At 37.6% G+C, this 17,752-nt stretch overlaps 1 protein-coding gene across 1 annotated transcript in view; it reads left to right on the top strand.

Moving 5' to 3' along the window:
* The window catches only part of kalrna (kalirin RhoGEF kinase a), a 281,969-nt gene that overhangs the window by 28,786 nt on the left and 235,431 nt on the right, over positions 1 to 17,752 (top strand). The window lies entirely within an intron of this gene.

The following is a 17,752-nucleotide window of genomic DNA, read 5'->3' as shown; positions in this document are numbered from 1 at the left end:
TATAAGCCATGCTAAAGATACAATGAGAGAAGTCGGCAGCGCCTCTAGACAGTGTTGATGTATGGCTTCTCCTTTGCATAGAAAAGCGATAACTTGTGTGGATGCAGCGGTGAGTGGTGTTGACTAACAAAGGTTTACTAAAGTAATCCCAACCCCATGTTCATGATATCCATTACAGATGAATTATGTTTTTTAACACAGTGACGTCTGAAGGATCAGAGATCACGTGCATTCAGAAGTGGTTTTCGTCTTGCCATTTATGCACCGAGACCAGATTCCTTGAAATTGCTTGCAATTTTAAGTTTTAACCACAGATGTTGCTAGAGAGCACAAAGTTATGTAGTGCAGCTTTAAGTTTAAAGGGTTAACAATATGTTAATTTAAAATGTAAAAGCTTTTATATCCATTTAAATTAAAAGCAAGCCATGTCACTTTGCGTGATAGCTCACAATATACATTTAACCAGTATATTTGTTCAGGTGGAAAGACTCATCACACAATAAAATGCTTTTTTAATTTGTGAGAATCATCTTACAAACAATTCTGCAGACAGTGTTTTTTTCAGAGGTCCTCAGCAACATGCACTACATTTACAGTGGCTACATTTTGTAAAGAAATGCAAGAAATGTAATAACACATTTTAAATGAGCTACTCAAAAGATACAAGGTTCCCTGATCTCTCAAATAAACCATCATATAATATGTTAATATATAACTCTAATATATTATAACTTAATATATTCATCTAATCCCTGTGAAGCGCACTATAAACTGGCTCCACACTAGCCAATTTTCTAAATGACCTGAACATTGGTACTCCCTGCTGAGTTAATGGCTTAAAAACTGAAAAAGCACATCATGAAAAAATCATTCTGTTGCCACGGTGGGCTCTTGTGTTCTCCTAAAGTGACCAATTAATTTCTTCCTTCTGAAGAACTGACAAGACATTAAGCTGATCTGAATCTGAATCACACTCAGAAGCATATCATCGTATATGTTGACTGTATTCCAAAGTGATTCTGTCACCAAGCGTTTTTCCACAATAAAATGAATATTGAAATCAAAAAGCAGAGGCACAACAGTCTGCTTTTATTGAATGTAAATTATTTACTCACTGAAAGCTGCATGTGGACATATTCGTTCTACGGCAAGCCTAGAGGGGATAAACACGCAAACACAAACTTTAATAAAGTAAAGATACTCCATGAATCGCATCTTAAATCACTCTTTTACATTTGTTTATGCTCTAGTCATGTAATGTAAGTTACCGTGGCAATGAACACCAGATTCGCCTGCTTGATATGACTCAAACGTACCTGAGTAGCCACAGGCCTCAGAGTGGAATTATGTGGCCATATATTCAAGCAATTTGTTGTGCATTAGACCCGTACAATCAGTATTATTAGCCTTATAAATACAGTATGCTAACAGGAATGTTAACCCAGTGTTTACAAATGTGCAGAGAGAAATCTTGAAACCTGACTACCCAGGATTCATTATATTAACAGTGGGTAGTATGACCAGTGTAAGCCATGCAACAAGGTAACCCAGACATTTGTTATGAAAACCTAGGGTTAAAAATACTCTGGGTCAACAATTTCAAGTGTCCAAAGCCAATCACTTTTGTGTGCGTGTGTGTCTGAATTCACATTTATTGGGTTTAACAAAAGAGCATTTGCCAACGTGTGACTAACTGTGACTCATCTTCTGACATTCAGTGAGATGAAATGATTGATTCTTCTACAGAAAAGCAGCAATCAGACGCCTTTCTTCATTCCTCTGAAAGCCTGTTCCCACTAAAGCCCACATTAACTTCCTGCTCATTTTACCATATCAACCTGCAACTTTTTAATTCTCTGAAGTTCACTTGAGATGTTTTAAATAGGACAGTAGAAGGTCTTTCTGTTTCATTCGGTGTCTTTTGACTAGTTGTTGTAAAGTGGATGTGTAAGTGGGGGTCCCTGTTGGGGGAACGGCCGCTGACTCAGGCTGCTCTCTGTGACATCACCGCTGAGGTAATCACTCCAGCCTCACATTAGCTGAGTGAGTGGGGGTGGGTCGGCATAATGGAATTATCCCTCTCCCACCCTCCCTCCTGTCAGAAAAGAGCAAGATATTGATGGCTTTCCTTTACATATGACACATATAGGCCTACTTAGCAATGAGATTTGATGTCCCTGGAGACTGTAGAGAAAAAAACAAAAAGATTTTTTTATTGGTTGTGCTTATGTGAGACATTTCCTTTGTCTGTGTTGGGGAAGAGAGCCACATATGGTGCACAGTGTGTAGTGAAACATTCCCTCATCCATTTGGGAATGGAGGAAGGTTGGTTATTGGAAAGAGCTGTGATTTCTTTGATTTATTTCCCTCAGCTGTGTATCATTTACTGTAATGACAGGAAGGAGAGCTCTGTTAATGCCATGGAAACAATGGATTAGGTCTCTCACTTTAAAGCAATTACCCAAAAATGTACATTATGTGAAGCCTGGGTGAAGGTTACCAAAAATAGCCCCTTGTGTAGCTCTTGGAGGTATAGCAATTACTCTCGCTCTCACCACAGGCTCCACTAACGTCCAAAACTTTGACTGCTACTACTGCATTCTGACAGGACAGTTAAACATTCAGACGGTTGCTGTGTTCTGGAGGACACAGTAGCTCTGTTCCAAAACCTGGTGAAATTTGGACATCACGTTGGGGCTTCATAGCCCTCCTGACCTGAAGGCTTTTCAAAAAGTTAACCAGCAACATTATGCTGCCTTGTAAAATCAATTTTTTGGCCAAATTCTAAGGCAGCATCACATGTATCAATCATGCAAAAGGTAATTCCTGAATGAATTGTGAAGAGCTGTGTCAAAAATACATTCAAAATGGCAGACAAAGCAAGAGAACTGTCGATTAAAAACATATGTGACTTCCCTGCTGAAAAGCATACAGAAAAAGTTTATTTCACCCAGTATTTGTGTGTGCAATGTGTTATTCTGCTAAAGTTAACATGAAATCAAAATTGACCATATTTACTTTCTTAATAAAAAAGTTCCTGGTCATGTAATGTTTCCAAGGGGGGAAAAAAACATGTTTGTCTTTGTAATCTTTCATCAGAATGCAATAACGTGCTTCACCTCTGAAATGAATTTCTAGCTAAAGTCATGAATCCCTCTTATTTTTCAGCCCCTCCTCTTCAACCACCTGCCAACCCTCTGATCCGTAACACTCACTTCATGGGCAGATCAAATCACAAGAAATAACAAGTCTTGCCCTTTTTCCCTTATTCCATATAATTCCATGTGTTTCACTCAGAAATATGTAAGATTTATGAAGTTTTATTAGTTACAAATGCTGTTTAATGTTGACTTACATATTACACTGTTAGCTTAGCAACATGCTAGCAAAAAGCTCTTTTGAAATCAATTGTGAGTTAAGTCTCCCATGCATTTTGCCTCCAAGCCTGAAGCACTAAATGTGGTGCACAGAGTTTCTTTCAACGTAGAGTGTTACAAATCAGTCACTTACAGTATGAGGTTCCATTTCAGCAAGGATGCTGCCACTGGTTATGCACAAACTAATCTGTTTTCATTTGAAAACTCAGTTTTCAGTTTCCTCACATCATCATTATCTAAAGTAAGCCAACATAATCTCATTACAAGTCGGAATAATTTGTAGGATCTGGCGAAATCGTAAGGTATTGTACGACTTGGCTCGTACTAAAAGGTATGGCTTTTAATCCCGTACAGACCAACCAAATCAACAATCAGCATTTCAAATTGATACAATACAGATATTAAATTTTAGCTAGCCTCCACTACTATCCACTACTTTATTTTTAGAAAGGAAGTGTCAGTGAACAAATTTAGTTACTCATTTCATATTTGCTAATGCAAAACAAATGACTGATGTATGTTAATAACCTGTAATACGCTTTTCTCGTACATGTTCTTTCATTTGTCATCCACAAATTTAAGTAAGGTTTAGGGTTGGGTACAGACTAATCTCAAAGTGAAATCGGAAGGATTAGGTTGACTTTTCTTTTGCTAAAATTGGTCTGTGCTTACCGAAATGTAAAACACTGCCCCCAGTGGCAAAAGCGGTAAGTGTGTTGGGTGTACAGTATGTCCATTTTCCAGGTGTATTGTCCACGGAGGGGCGCCAAAAGCATGCGTTGAAACAAGTTGTTTTCAGCTGTATAGGATGCAATACAGTGAAGAGGAATGTTTATTTTATAAACTGAACCCCCCTATCCCAAACCTAAACCTAAACCGAACCATCAGTGGAGTATAAATTTAACGTTATAGTGAAAAATGCAACCTCCGGATCACACTTGTCACTGATTCTGTGAACATTTACGATATGTTATGATTTTGCCATCTCATACCAATTTTTATGACTTTTCATGAGACCAGGTTGTGTTTAAAGTCAAGTCAAGTCAAGTCAAGTGGTTTTTATTGTTGTTCAACCATATACAGTTAGTACAGTACACAGTGACTGTAAAGACCACTACATGAACTTATCCAATCAAATCCCAATAAATAAAATCAAGTCCTGGCCTTTCTTTTTTATTGAATATCCTGTTTCACTCGAAAATGCCAGATTTCGGAAGAAAAATCGGTTGCGAATGCTTTTTCATGTTGATGTTAAATATTGCATTGTTAGCTTAGCAACATACTAACATTAAGCTCTGTTGAAATCAATTGTCTCTCAAATCTCCCTGTCGCTTTGCTATTTGTGTGGTGTCACCTGATGTTCCATTTCAGTTAGGGTGATGCCTTAAAAGGCAGTTGCCTATTTAAGCAGTACACATTGAGGGAGCTCACTAGATTTTGGAGCAGGGTGGAAGCAAAACTGGAGGCTGTCCCTTAGGGCTGCTATTAGAAAGGCAAATTCTGCTGAAATGTGACATTTTGGAATTTAACAGAGAAAGATCTGATATGGACTGTCTATAGAAAGACTGTGTATATTTTGCATTGCAGACAGTCTGTCTCAGATTACGTGCATTATTCATGAACTGCTGCTGATATCTTTGTGTGTGTGTGTGTGTGTGTGTTCATATGGAAACAAGCTCCAGTGAGTGTGCACTCATTTATGTTGCGGACTGTTAATGCCATTTATGCCTTTTAAGTGGCTCTAATAATGGAATTAGCCTATTTGGCACATGCTTTTAGACCTGGTCTGCTCTCAAGCCATCGACACATGAGAGAAAGAGAAAGGTTGGGCAGGAGATGTAAAAATGAAGCTGTGATTTCTGAATTAGCTCCTGAAGAATAGATGGGATTCTCATTTAGAGCTGCAGAGAGTGTGCAGAGCTCTGGTGTAGTGATGTGCTGTCACCGGTCCTACACAGATCTGCATTAGATCTGTTTATTCGAGGACAGAAAAATACTGTCAGCTTCAGCCATCAGCACATCTGGAAATGGAGGAATATCACAATGAGAGCATTAATGAAGACTGATTTGACATTGAGTGACAGCACTGAACTCACTCGACAAGCACTAACCTCTGCTGTCAGTCACTCATTCACACCTCTTACCAGCAGACAGCTTGGCAAACGTTTTGCACGTCATTAAAATCTATTTAGCAAATAATACCATTTTCATTTTGACAGGCTGCATGAACTATCAGATCCCTGGTCTTTAGAGATCCCTGAGCAGGGGCGGACTGGCCATCAGGAGAACCGGGACTTTTCCCAGTGGGCCGGCTGCGAAACAGGGCCGAATGGGCCGCGACGTTATGCAGAACGGGCCACAAAATACGATATGCCGAAGGGGGCAGCGATATGCAGAAAAGGACGGCGACCCCCCCTCCCTCCTCCGCTCAACAACTTTTGGGCCAGTTTCTATGCAAAATCCAAAAAAAAAAATTTGGTGTAAAACCCAGACCCCAACGGACTTGTTTAAAAGTTTAGTAGACATGGATTTGAACAAGAACTGATAGTGGTGGCTCTAGTTTTATTCACTGTAAAGGTTAAGTGTGTAATTTAGCATGCAATTATTCCATACATCTTTCAGTACAGGGCTGGACTGATAATCTGGCATACCGGACGTTTTCCCGGTGGGGCGCCACAATTTTGGGTAGACTGGCGATTGGGAGAACCGAGCAGGCTGAATGGGTTGGCCACGAAACGGGCCGAATAGGCAGCGTTAAGCAAAAATTAGCTGCCGAGTCATGCAGAACGGACCACAAAACGCTGCTGCTAAAAACACCCTACTGAAAACTGTTTTATTTTTCACAAATCCTTTTATCCTTTTTTTTTCATGTGCTTACCGAATTCCAGAATTACATGTTTTTAAGTTTAATTTAATTTCATCATCAAAATTGTGTCTAATGTTTTATTATTTTAACAAGTCATAATAAAACCATTTACATACCATTTTTACAAACTTTCTTGTGATTTATTGCATTTATTATTATTATTATTGATATCACTTGTGTTTAAATCATATTAATGTCACTTTGGACTATCTGGGTATATATATATATATATATATATATATATATATATAGATAGTCATATATATATATATACCTATATATATATATATATATATATATATATATATATATATATATATATATATATATATATACTGTATATATAAAACAAAACGGAGGGCAGGGCCAGGTTGTGATCATACACACCCGGTCCCGTATTAGGCTAATTAAGCCTCAGAGGTTTAAAGGGCGACTGCAGAGTATCGTGCGGGAGAGAGAGATCGTTATTATTATTATTATTATTTCTTATTATACTTTATTATCCCATTCCTGGGAAATTTGTCTTGGACCGCATGACACGGCCAGTGCACAACATCAATCACACACACAACACAACGCATACAACAACATGCAATAATAAGCAATAACACATTTCTATGAATTATTTATATATAAAAAAAAAAAACTAGCAGCATACTACATCAATTAAAAAAAATCTCTATTTAAAAGTTTGATCGCAGTTGGAACAAAAGAGTTTTTATAACGATTAGACTTGCACATCAAGATCCTGAGTCTTCTCCCTGATGGTAGCAATTTAAAATACTTGTATAAAATATGTGTATCATCAGAGACAATTCTTTTAGCTTGCCTTGAAATAGATGCCTCGTACAGTTCTGGGATGGTTCGTTTTTCCTCCCACCCTATGATTTTTTGAGCTGAATGCACCAGTCGTGCTAGTTTTGATTTAGATTGAACAGTCAGATTTCCATACCATGCAGTAATACAGTATCTAATTAAGTTTTCAAAAACAGACTGATAAAATAGAAACAAAATCCTCTGGTTTACTCCAAACATTGTTAACCTTCATGAGGAAGTATAGCCTCTGCTGCAGTCTGGAACAAAGATTGTCGATGTGAGAAGACCAGCATAGTAGATTGTCCATATAAACTCCTAAGTATTTATATGAAGAAACCTGTTCAATAATATCACCATGTATTATTACAGGGCTATGGTCTCCCAGAGACCTAGGATCAAAAATCATTTCAACAGTCTTCCTTTCATTTAAAACCAAAGAATTAGTGTCACACCAGCTGACAAATCTGTCAACAACAGAGAAATACTGCAAGGGATTTGTAGTCTTGTTCAGTAAGCTCAATATTGCTGTGTTGTCAGAGAATTTGATGACATGTCCGTCACGTGTGTGTTTGTGTTTTCTTTTAAGTTTACTATTAAATTATTATCTATATTGAAAAGCCGGTTCTCGCCTCCTTCTTTCCATTGAATACCTTTACACTGGTGCCGAAGCCCGAGAAGGAGGAGGAATACGCCGTAGTAGAGTTTTCGCCACTACCGTCCATCCCCAACGGAGCAGCCGCCGACCGCGAGCGGGGAGTGGCTCACTGCCGACCGCCTGGAGCGAGAGAACCGCTGCCAGGGGCGGGGGAGACCCCTTCTGTTCCCCAAGAACACGACGGGGTGTTCCGTCCGTCAGGGGCTGGAGGACTGCCTCGGATCCGCCCGGAGAGGCACGGCTATCGTCCGATAGAGGGAGGAGGAGTGGCCGAGGAACAAGCTGCGGCGTATCAGAGAACTGGCGAGTAAGAGTTTTTTTTTTCATCTCTCTCTCCTCTCTCACTGTCGCTCTGTGTTGGCCTTTTCCCTCTTTTTAAATTTTTACAGTTTTGGGGGGGGTACTACACTGTTACAGGAAGTACCCCCCATTTTAATTATTTCTGTTTCCCTCCCCGTGTCCCCTCCCTCGTCCAGGTCGATGGGGATGACCTGCCGGCAGTCAGTGCAGAAGGTGCGCCCTCCCCCAGGGAAACGGGGGTGGACGTCAGGCCGGGGGCTCCCCAGCCTGAGAGAACGAGGGAGGAATGTGGCAGGGCTGAGGGCGGGGCTGGGTCATGATCATACACACCCGGTCCCATATTAGTCTAATCAAGCCTCCGAGGTTTAAAGGTCGACTGCAGGGTGTCGTGCGGGAGAGAGAGATCGTTAGCGGACATGTCCGTCATGTGTGTGTTTGTGTTTTCTATTAAACTATTATTTATATTGAAAAGCCGGTTCTCGCCTCCTCCTTTCCATTGAATACCTTTACATTGGCAAAACAGCCAGTGTTACCAGAGTCCTCTCTTCTCTAAATAATTCTCCTGGGTGATTCTGGGGCACTCTGATGCCATGTGCCAGCTTGAAGACTGTGGTACAACTGTTTCTCTGTGTCTGATGCTGTGTGCCAGCTGAATTAGGCTATTATACGAGTGTGTGTTTCAGCAGCTGCACACAGAGGAAGTCCTTCAACACGTGTCTCTGTCTCTGGTGGACACCGGACACTTTTTAAGAGCCGTACGTCTAGCATAGGACCAGTCACATGTGCCACTGTCAATTTCAAGAGTAGGAGGAAGTTAACAGCTGTTAATTGTCTTAATTTGGTTTGAATCTGGTAAATCCAGTTATGAGCAACTCATGGTTTTAGTTATAAATGTTAATTAGGTGTACATGCACTGTAATTACTGAGTAATTAATACAGCACGTCTTTGTGCCAGAAGTATTTTTCCAATTAATTTTCTTTCAGAGGAATTTTATAAAATCTTTCATAAAAGAGTTGTAAGCCATGAACCAAATCAATCACGTGAATCACAACATTTCAAACTTAGATTTTAAGTAAAACAGTATTTGAAAATTGGACAAAAAGACAAAGGTACTAGACTGTGTACTTTAATGAATAAATGAACTACAATCCCATGAAGCATTGAGAATGACGGAACCCGACTGTTGTGCTCTATTTGTATGGAAGTGTTAAAGGAATGTTCCGGGTTAATACAAGTTAAGCTCAATCGAAAGCATTCGTGGCATAATGTTGATTACCACAAAAAATTATTTTGAATTGTCACTCATTTTCTTAAAACAAAAAGCACAAATCTGGATTCCAGTGAAGCACTTACAATGGACGTGAATGGGGGCCAGTTTCTTAACATTAAAATACACATTGTTTCAAAAGTATAGCCACAAGACATAAACAATATGTGTGTTAACAGGATTTTATTGTGATAAAATCACTTACCATTCTTCAAAATGTTGATTTAAACAACTATACAGCTCCAATAAATATTTGTACAATACATTTTTGAGTCATAGAATATGTTTGAATATGTTCATCACAGAGTAGGTGCGTTCTAGTCATTTTTAATATTTAGCAGTTTTATGTATTTTTTAATAACTTAATACATCAAGTTGAATAAAATAATCAAAATCATAAAACTACGCATTCATCACATCTCTAATCCAATCAGCATTAGCTGAGGAGGCGGGTGGAGCTGAAGTAACGCTGTTCTTCTGTGTTGATCACAGAAGAACAGCTACTCCGCCTGAATACACGCTGCAATGAACACATTGTTAAGATATGTTTAGTTCTGTTCAGATCAAAAATAGGCGAAGGACACATGGTGAATTTAGTTTAGAAGCATTTTAGTGGAAGAACACAAACAGATGCAATCGGTCTCTGAGAAGCATTGGTGACTTTTGAAGATTAGCTCTGAAAGCCACTTCCTGTAGACATTTATTTAAATATTAATTTTGTTTTTTGATTTTACATTTAAAGGTAATGCTTTGAAAGCATATTGTGGAGTTAATGTTTATACTAATCGCCGAATATTAAACTTTTGTAAGGCCTCCAGCAGTCGTTTCGTCGGCTGCAACAGTTAGGTGTTTATGATGTTCACTTTAGAATATAGCTCCAAATGGTCAATAACTCCTTTAGAAGGATGAAGTAACACTTTTGTCATTTCTAGCGGGTTACAATGATATTCGCTTTAGAATACTGTTCCAAATGGTCAATAACACCTTTAGAAGGATGAAGTAATGCTTTAGTCATTACCAGCGGGTTACCATGATCTTTACTTTAGAATACCGTTCCAAATGGTCAATAACTCTTTTAGAAGATGAAGTAATACTTTAGTCATTACCAGTGGTTTACCATGATCTTCACTTTAGAATACTGTTTCAAATGGTCAACAACTAATTTAGAAGGATAAAGTAACACTTTAGTCATTTCCAGCATGTTAACATGATCTTCACTTTAGAATACTGTTCCAAATGGTCAATAACTCCTATAGAAGGATGAAGTAACACTTTAGTCATTACCAGTGTGTTACCATGATATTCACTTTAGAATACCGTTCCAAATGGTCAATAACTCCTATAGAAGGATGAAGTAACACTTAAGTCATTTCCAGCGTGTTACCATGATCTTCATTTTAGAATACTGTTCCAAATGGTCAATAACTCCTATAGAAGGATGAAGTAACACTTTAGTCATTACTAGTGGTTTACCATGGTCTTCACTTTAGAATACCGTTCCAAATGGTCAATAACTCTTTTAGAAGATGAAGTAATACTTTAGTCATTACCAGTGGTTTACCATGATCTTCACTTTAGAATACTGTTTCAAATGGTCAACAACTAATTTAGAAGGATAAAGTAACACTTTAGTCATTTCCAGCATGTTAACATGATCTTCACTTTAGAATACTGTTCCAAATGGTCAATAACTCCTATAGAAGGATGAAGTAACACTTTAGTCATTACCAGTGTGTTACCATGATATTCACTTTAGAATACCGTTCCAAATGGTCAATAACTCCTATAGAAGGATGAAGTAACACTTAAGTCATTTCCAGCGTGTTACCATGATCTTCATTTTAGAATACTGTTCCAAATGGTCAATAACTCCTATAGAAGGATGAAGTAACACTTTAGTCATTACTAGTGGTTTACCATGATCTTCACTTTAGAATACTGTTTCAAATGGTCAACAACTAATTTAGAAGGATGAAGTAACACTTTAGTCATTTACAGCATGTTACCATGATCTTCACTTTAGAATACTGTTTCAAATGGTCAACAACTCGTATAGAAGGATAAAGTAACACTTTAGACTTTTCCAGCATGTTAACATGATCTTCACTTTAGAATACTGGTTCAAATGGTGAATAACTCCTATAGAAGGATGAAGTAACACTTTAGTCATTGCCAGCGGGTTACCATGATCTTCACTTTAGAAAAATGTTCCAGATGTTTAGTAATTCCTTCAGAAGTATGTGGTAGCAGTAAAGTCATTACAAGGGGTTAACATGATTTTCAAAGTAGTTATTAATAGAAATCTAACCCCAAAACATACAGTAATATCGTACACATTGGTAATCGTTAAGAGAACTATCGAAAAGAACCATATATTTCAGTGAGGTAAGTTGGCTAGTTATGATATTATACCAGATATTAGTAATTAAGAGGGGTTATTCCTTCAAGATAATTTCTGGTTAAAGAGCACAAGAGGGACACTGTCCTGCTTCTGTAAAGATGTACTTTATTTTGTCACTATATAGAGTATAATAATTTAAATTTAGTCGTTCCAGTGCTGGAAATGGTGACATCATAAAGACTTTTCCCCATTTCCTGAACAAAAAAAATAATTAATTAAATCACTGAAAGCTACAATTTAAATGACATTTGTGTTAATGTTGGCTGATGAGTCCTTTTGGTCCATTATTCCTCCTTGGCCCTCCAGTGATTACACAAAGTGCTGACCTTGGCTGTGTTATCTTTATTAAATTAACAGTATGTAATACTAATAATAATCAAGTGCAGTGAGTTTGCTTCTTTCTTCTCTGAAAAAATCAATAATATCAGAAAGGTGATCAGCACATCCTTGAGTTGTGCTGGGGTCAGACAAATCAAACCACATCCTGAGAAAGTAGTTACTATGTCTGATTTCAAAGAAATTGATGGCAAAATTTTGGAAGAAACCGTAGAGCACCTTAAAACATCAACCTGCGCCCTTGATGCACTTCCCACATCTTTTTTCAAAAGTGTGTTCAACTGTTTAGAAGCAGATATCCTAGAAGTGATAAACTCCTCACTTCTCTCTGGGAGTTTTCCAAACTCCCTGAAAACTGCAGTTGTCAAGCCCCTCTTGAAAAAGAGCAATCTGGATAAGACCATATTAAGCAACTATAGGCCGATCTCAAATCTTCCTTTCATAGGCAAGATCATTGAAAAAGTTGTCTTCAATCAGCTGAACAAATTCTTGAACTCAAATGGATACTTTGACAATTTTCAATCTGGTTTCCGATCGCATCACAGCACAGAGACAGCGCTCATAAAGATAATAAACGATATTTGCTTAAATACTGATACAGGCAAATTATCAGTGCTGGTACTACTCGACCTCAGTGCTGCATTTGACACTGTTGATCACAACATACTTCTTGACAGGCTGGAAAACTGGGTGGGGCTTTCTGGGATGGTCCTAAAATGGTTCAGGTCATACTTAGAAGGGAGAGGTTATTATGTGAGTATAGGAGACCATAAGTCTGAGTGGACGTCCATGACATGCGGAGTCCCTCAAGGCTCAATTCTTGCGCCACTCCTGTTCAACCTGTATATGCTCCCAATGAGCCAAATAATGAGAAAGAACCAAATTGCTTAACACAGCTATGCAGACGACACACAGATCTACTTAGCCCTATCACCTAACGATTACAGCCCCATTGACTCCCTGTGCCAGTGCATTGATGAAGTAAACAGTTGGATGTGCCAAAACTTTCTTCAGTTAAACAAAGACAAAATTGAAGTCATTGCGTTTGGAAACAAAGATGACATTCTCAAGGTGAATCCATACCTTGACGCTAGGGGTCAAACAACTAAAAATCAAGTCAGGAATCTTGGTGTGTCTCTAGAGTCAGACCTTAGTTTCAGTAGTCATGTCAAAGCAATAACTAAATCAGCATACTATCATCTGAAAAATATTGCAAGAATTAGATGCTTTGTTTCCAGTCAAGACCTAGAGAAACTTGTGCATGCTTTCATCACCAGCAGGGTGGATTATTGTAATGGACTCCTCACTGGCCTTCCCAAAAAGACCATAAGACAGTTGCAGCTCATACAGAACGCTGCTGCCAGGATTCTGAGCAGAACCAGAAAATATGAACATATCACACCAGTCCTCAGGTCTTTACACTGGCTCCCAGTTACATTTAGGATTGATTTTAAAGTATTATTACTGGTATATAAATCACTCAATGGGCTAGGACCTCAATATATTGCAGATATGCTCACTGAATATAAACCCAACAGATCACTCAGATCATTAGGATCACATCAGCTAGAAATATCAAGGGTTCACTCTACGCAAGGAGAGTCTGCTTTTAGCTATTATGCCAGCCGCAGCTGGAACCAGCTTCCAGAAGAGATCAGATGTGCTCCTACAGTAGTCACATTCAAATCCAGACCTAAACACATCTGTTTAGCTGTGCATTTACTGAATGAGCACTGTGCCACTGTGTGTCCCACTGTTTGTACTGTATTATATTTTATTTTATTCTAAACTGTTTCAATTATTCTTATTTTTATTCTTATTTTAATCTCTTCTATGTAAAGCACTTTGAATTACCATTGTGTATGAAATGTGCTATATAAATAAACTTGCCTTGCCTGCCTTGCCTAATCAACAAGGCCCTGACCTGTTTGTTGACAGTTAATTACTTCACAAGTTCTCATGTTAAAAAAGTGTAATGAAGGTAAACAGATTTGACTTGCTGTATATATAGACTCCAGCACAAGACTCAACTTGAGCTCTGATGTATTTAAAATGACCCCTTAGTAGATAGTTAGGAGGCATAACAACATTTACTAGTTATTAATAGCTAACCCCAATCATAAGTCTGCTATTACTTATTGATTAGGTAAACAATTTTGTGTATTAGTTAACAGTAGTGATTGAGATGTTAATGTAGCCCTAATCATTTGTCATTTAATTATGAAACATTATAGTTACTTAGTAGTTCTCCAGGAGTTATTAAAAAAAATTGTAGTTATTGATTAGCTAATAGTGAACTACTGCATTCATCTGTGTGCTATTACATACTAATGAGTTAATTGCAGTTTCTTGTTAGTTAATTGTTGTAACTGAAATGTTCATGTTTTGCTACTCATTTGTTCCGGTGTAGTTACCACTAATGAAGGAACAGTATTCTAAGTGTTACCAACCCGGGATATTCATTTAATGCATTATACACATTTTAAAGGAATATTTTACACACATTCAAACTAAATGGATACTAAAGCTTTCAAGCTCCAAAAATAATAGTAGCATGAAAATATCTATATAATAACTGCCACAATATTCCAAGTCTTCTGAAGCCATCTGACAAAATATGATATGATAAAAACATTGGATGACATGTCAACATGGCGCAGCCTGTCAACTTCTATTTTTTAGTAAGTGTATTATCATAAAGACAAGAAAAAAGGTAAATAAAGGCAGCAGTTTTACTCATCTGAGTGCCAAACAACTGACTCAATGTCTATTCAAACAGCCTCCATAATCCAATGTGTGTGTGTGTATGTGTTGTGACAGCTGAATAAGCACAATGCATACGCCGTGGAATATCTCTCCCCGCAAACAGATGGTTTTGGTTTTGCTTCATATAGTGCTGTACCTGTTGAAATATTTTGAGTGTATACCTTGCTTGAACATGAGAGATTTCTTTTTAAATAAGCACATCAGTAATGTTAACAGCTTTAGATGTTTGCCTCGAGAAGATGTGTTTATTTTTCATTTTCTTGTTAAAATGTTTTAAAATGTCTTTAACAACGTTAAAATGTTAAAATGAGTTCAGTGTGCTCAAGGCAGTTTCGAGCAGGCCTTCTAATGACAGGAATAAATACGGGCCGCTCAATGTTTATTGGTCTGCGTAAGTTTTGAATTTGAGGTATTTCATGGTACCTGTTTAAGCGGTTTGCTTTTTAAGCGTTCATTTTTGAGGCTGCAAGCATATTTGAGTTACAACTGAATCTGATACACTAGAATAAAATAAAAAAATATTACATAAAAATATTGCACAGATTTTTATTAACACCTTAAATGTTCATAAATGGTCACAAGAAGTTTGAAAATTAAGTCACTTTGCATGCAAACATCTTTATTGTTGTTCTAGCTGATTTAACGTGCTTGTCTGCATATTTATGTTTATGTTTTGATATCAAGAGCGGAGAAAAACATGCGTTGTTTGTTTACATGTAAGTCCTAAAATAAAATATAATATGTTTTTATAATAAGCTGATTTGGGTAGTTATCAGCATGCTGCTGTAGATATAAACACGCTTAATTATACAGCTGAATTTTGAAGAACAAATAAATGTTGGCCCCCTCACTAGGCATCCAGAGTAAAAATGGGTCAAAGTATGTAATTTCATAATGAGTGTGCAAACCACATAGGCCTCAGGCTACAGTTGTCACACAGAGATATGACTTTCAAAAGCCCATGAATACTTTTGAAAATGTTCAAATCTTTTAAAGGGATTTTACGGGTTCAATACAAGTTAAGCTTAATCGACAGCATTTGTGGCCTAATGTTAATTACCACAATAAAATGGTTTGGATTTGTCACTCATTTCTCTTTAAAATTGCACTGTGTATGATTTATTTGCACAAGTAACATATAACACAAGTTCATTGAGTGAGTACATTAAAAATCCATGTCAAAACACTGTCCTTGTCCTAAACGATTCACTATGGTAAGCCTACAAAAATGATTTTAATTAAGAGCCATCGGGTCAGATTTAGCACAAAATCACAGGCTTACATCATTCTTCCATACATGTTTACGTCATGTCTGTATGCTCAGAAAGAAGAACTGGCCTAATGGTCTCCTAATGGTTGTTTAACACATTTTTGTCAAAGTTGTTTACTTGCTACTTTAAGTGTTTTCTGGTAGGGTTGTTGAAGCCTAATTTGGTTGTCATGCTTTAATGAATCGAACAGTACTCATGTGTTTACAGATCGCAATGTGTTTAATAGGCGTTTTCTGGTGAAATTATTGTAACATGTTTACTAATATTCATGACTTCTGAATATTTTATAACTTTGCTGCAGTTTTGAGGTTCCTTAAGTGTCTGTGTGCTGCTGTTTTCACATTTCGTTTACCCCAGTCACAGAAATGCACAAGTTGTCGTCACTTTTCCATCATTGCCCTTTTAGCAGAAAGTGTGTTTAAACAGAGTTGACCAAGTAAATACATCTAAAAGCCACTATAGGTACAAGGTAAATCCCCATGTATGTATGCTCATCTAAATGTGTTTATAATGTGCTGATTACATATAGCACAGTAATGGATTATAATTGGTTTAGCATGGAACCATCTCTCTATTATAACTATAGTTCCAATGAAACTGATTCTTTGTCATTGTTATATTGCATATTTCTGCATATTATTTTCATGTATAATAAAGTATATTTCATCCCCACCATTACTGAATCATCTTTTTGTGTTTTAAACTTATAGTCTTACTGTTTGCAGTGCATAGACTTACTATTGTAGTATTACGGTTCACTTGCATTGCCACTGAGGCGATAGATTGTAATATAGAAACACATATCTTCAGTTGAACTCATCCTAACCAAATTAGAGATTTCACCTATTAAACTGACATGTGACGTACAATACAAACAATAATGTGTAGTGGATAAAACGCTTAATAATCATATAAAAATATGTAATTACGGGTGTTATCTTCCTCAAAGCAAGTAATATCTCTGTTAAAAAATTAAAAATAAATAACATAACACATCATGATTCCGGCTCTGCTGGTGAATATCTCCCAGTGATCACTGGCAATGTACAGGTAACCTCAAACCATGAGACTCATCCACCAGAAGAGCAGTGCCAAATCACAACTCACGTAAAATGTTCTTCCGCAAGTTGCTTGCAATTTCATGTTACACCACAGATGTCGCTAGAGAGCACAAAGTTCTGTACAGCTTTAAGAAAAGAAAAAATCAAGATTCCAGTGAGGCACTTACAATGGAAGTAAATGGGGCCAATTTGTGGAGGGTTCAAAGCTTATAATTGGATAAAAGCACTTACATTAATTCGTCTGTTAAAACTCATGTATTCCTTGAGCTGTAAAGTTGTTTCAATCACCATTTTTAAGGTCGTTTTAGGGTAACAGACGTTGCAAAACAAAGAAAGAAAGTGACCTTATAGTGAGATATGTGCTTACGTGGAGAGTTATGTTCATCTAACGTAGAAAACTAGTTCCCAGTGGATATGAGGAGGGTCAAAGGGCGTCTGTAGCAGCTGTCACTAAGACGTGACTCCTGAACCGCAAGTCCCACCTGCTGTTTCCTCCTGCCATTATTAAAGCCAAACGTGACAACTGAGAGTCTCAGAGCCATTGGTGCATGATATCTGTCAGCAATGCAGGGGATGGAAATAGTCGCCTCGTTGATTCCAAGAAAGGATGTATTAAAGAGAGTGGAAGATCACAC

This window comes from Xyrauchen texanus, chromosome 18 (assembly GCF_025860055.1).
Source record: "Xyrauchen texanus isolate HMW12.3.18 chromosome 18, RBS_HiC_50CHRs, whole genome shotgun sequence".
In the NCBI taxonomy this organism is placed as follows: Eukaryota; Metazoa; Chordata; class Actinopteri; order Cypriniformes; family Catostomidae; genus Xyrauchen; species Xyrauchen texanus.
Note: the sequence above shows the minus strand (reverse complement) of the source record. Positions and strands in the feature narration are given on the sequence as shown.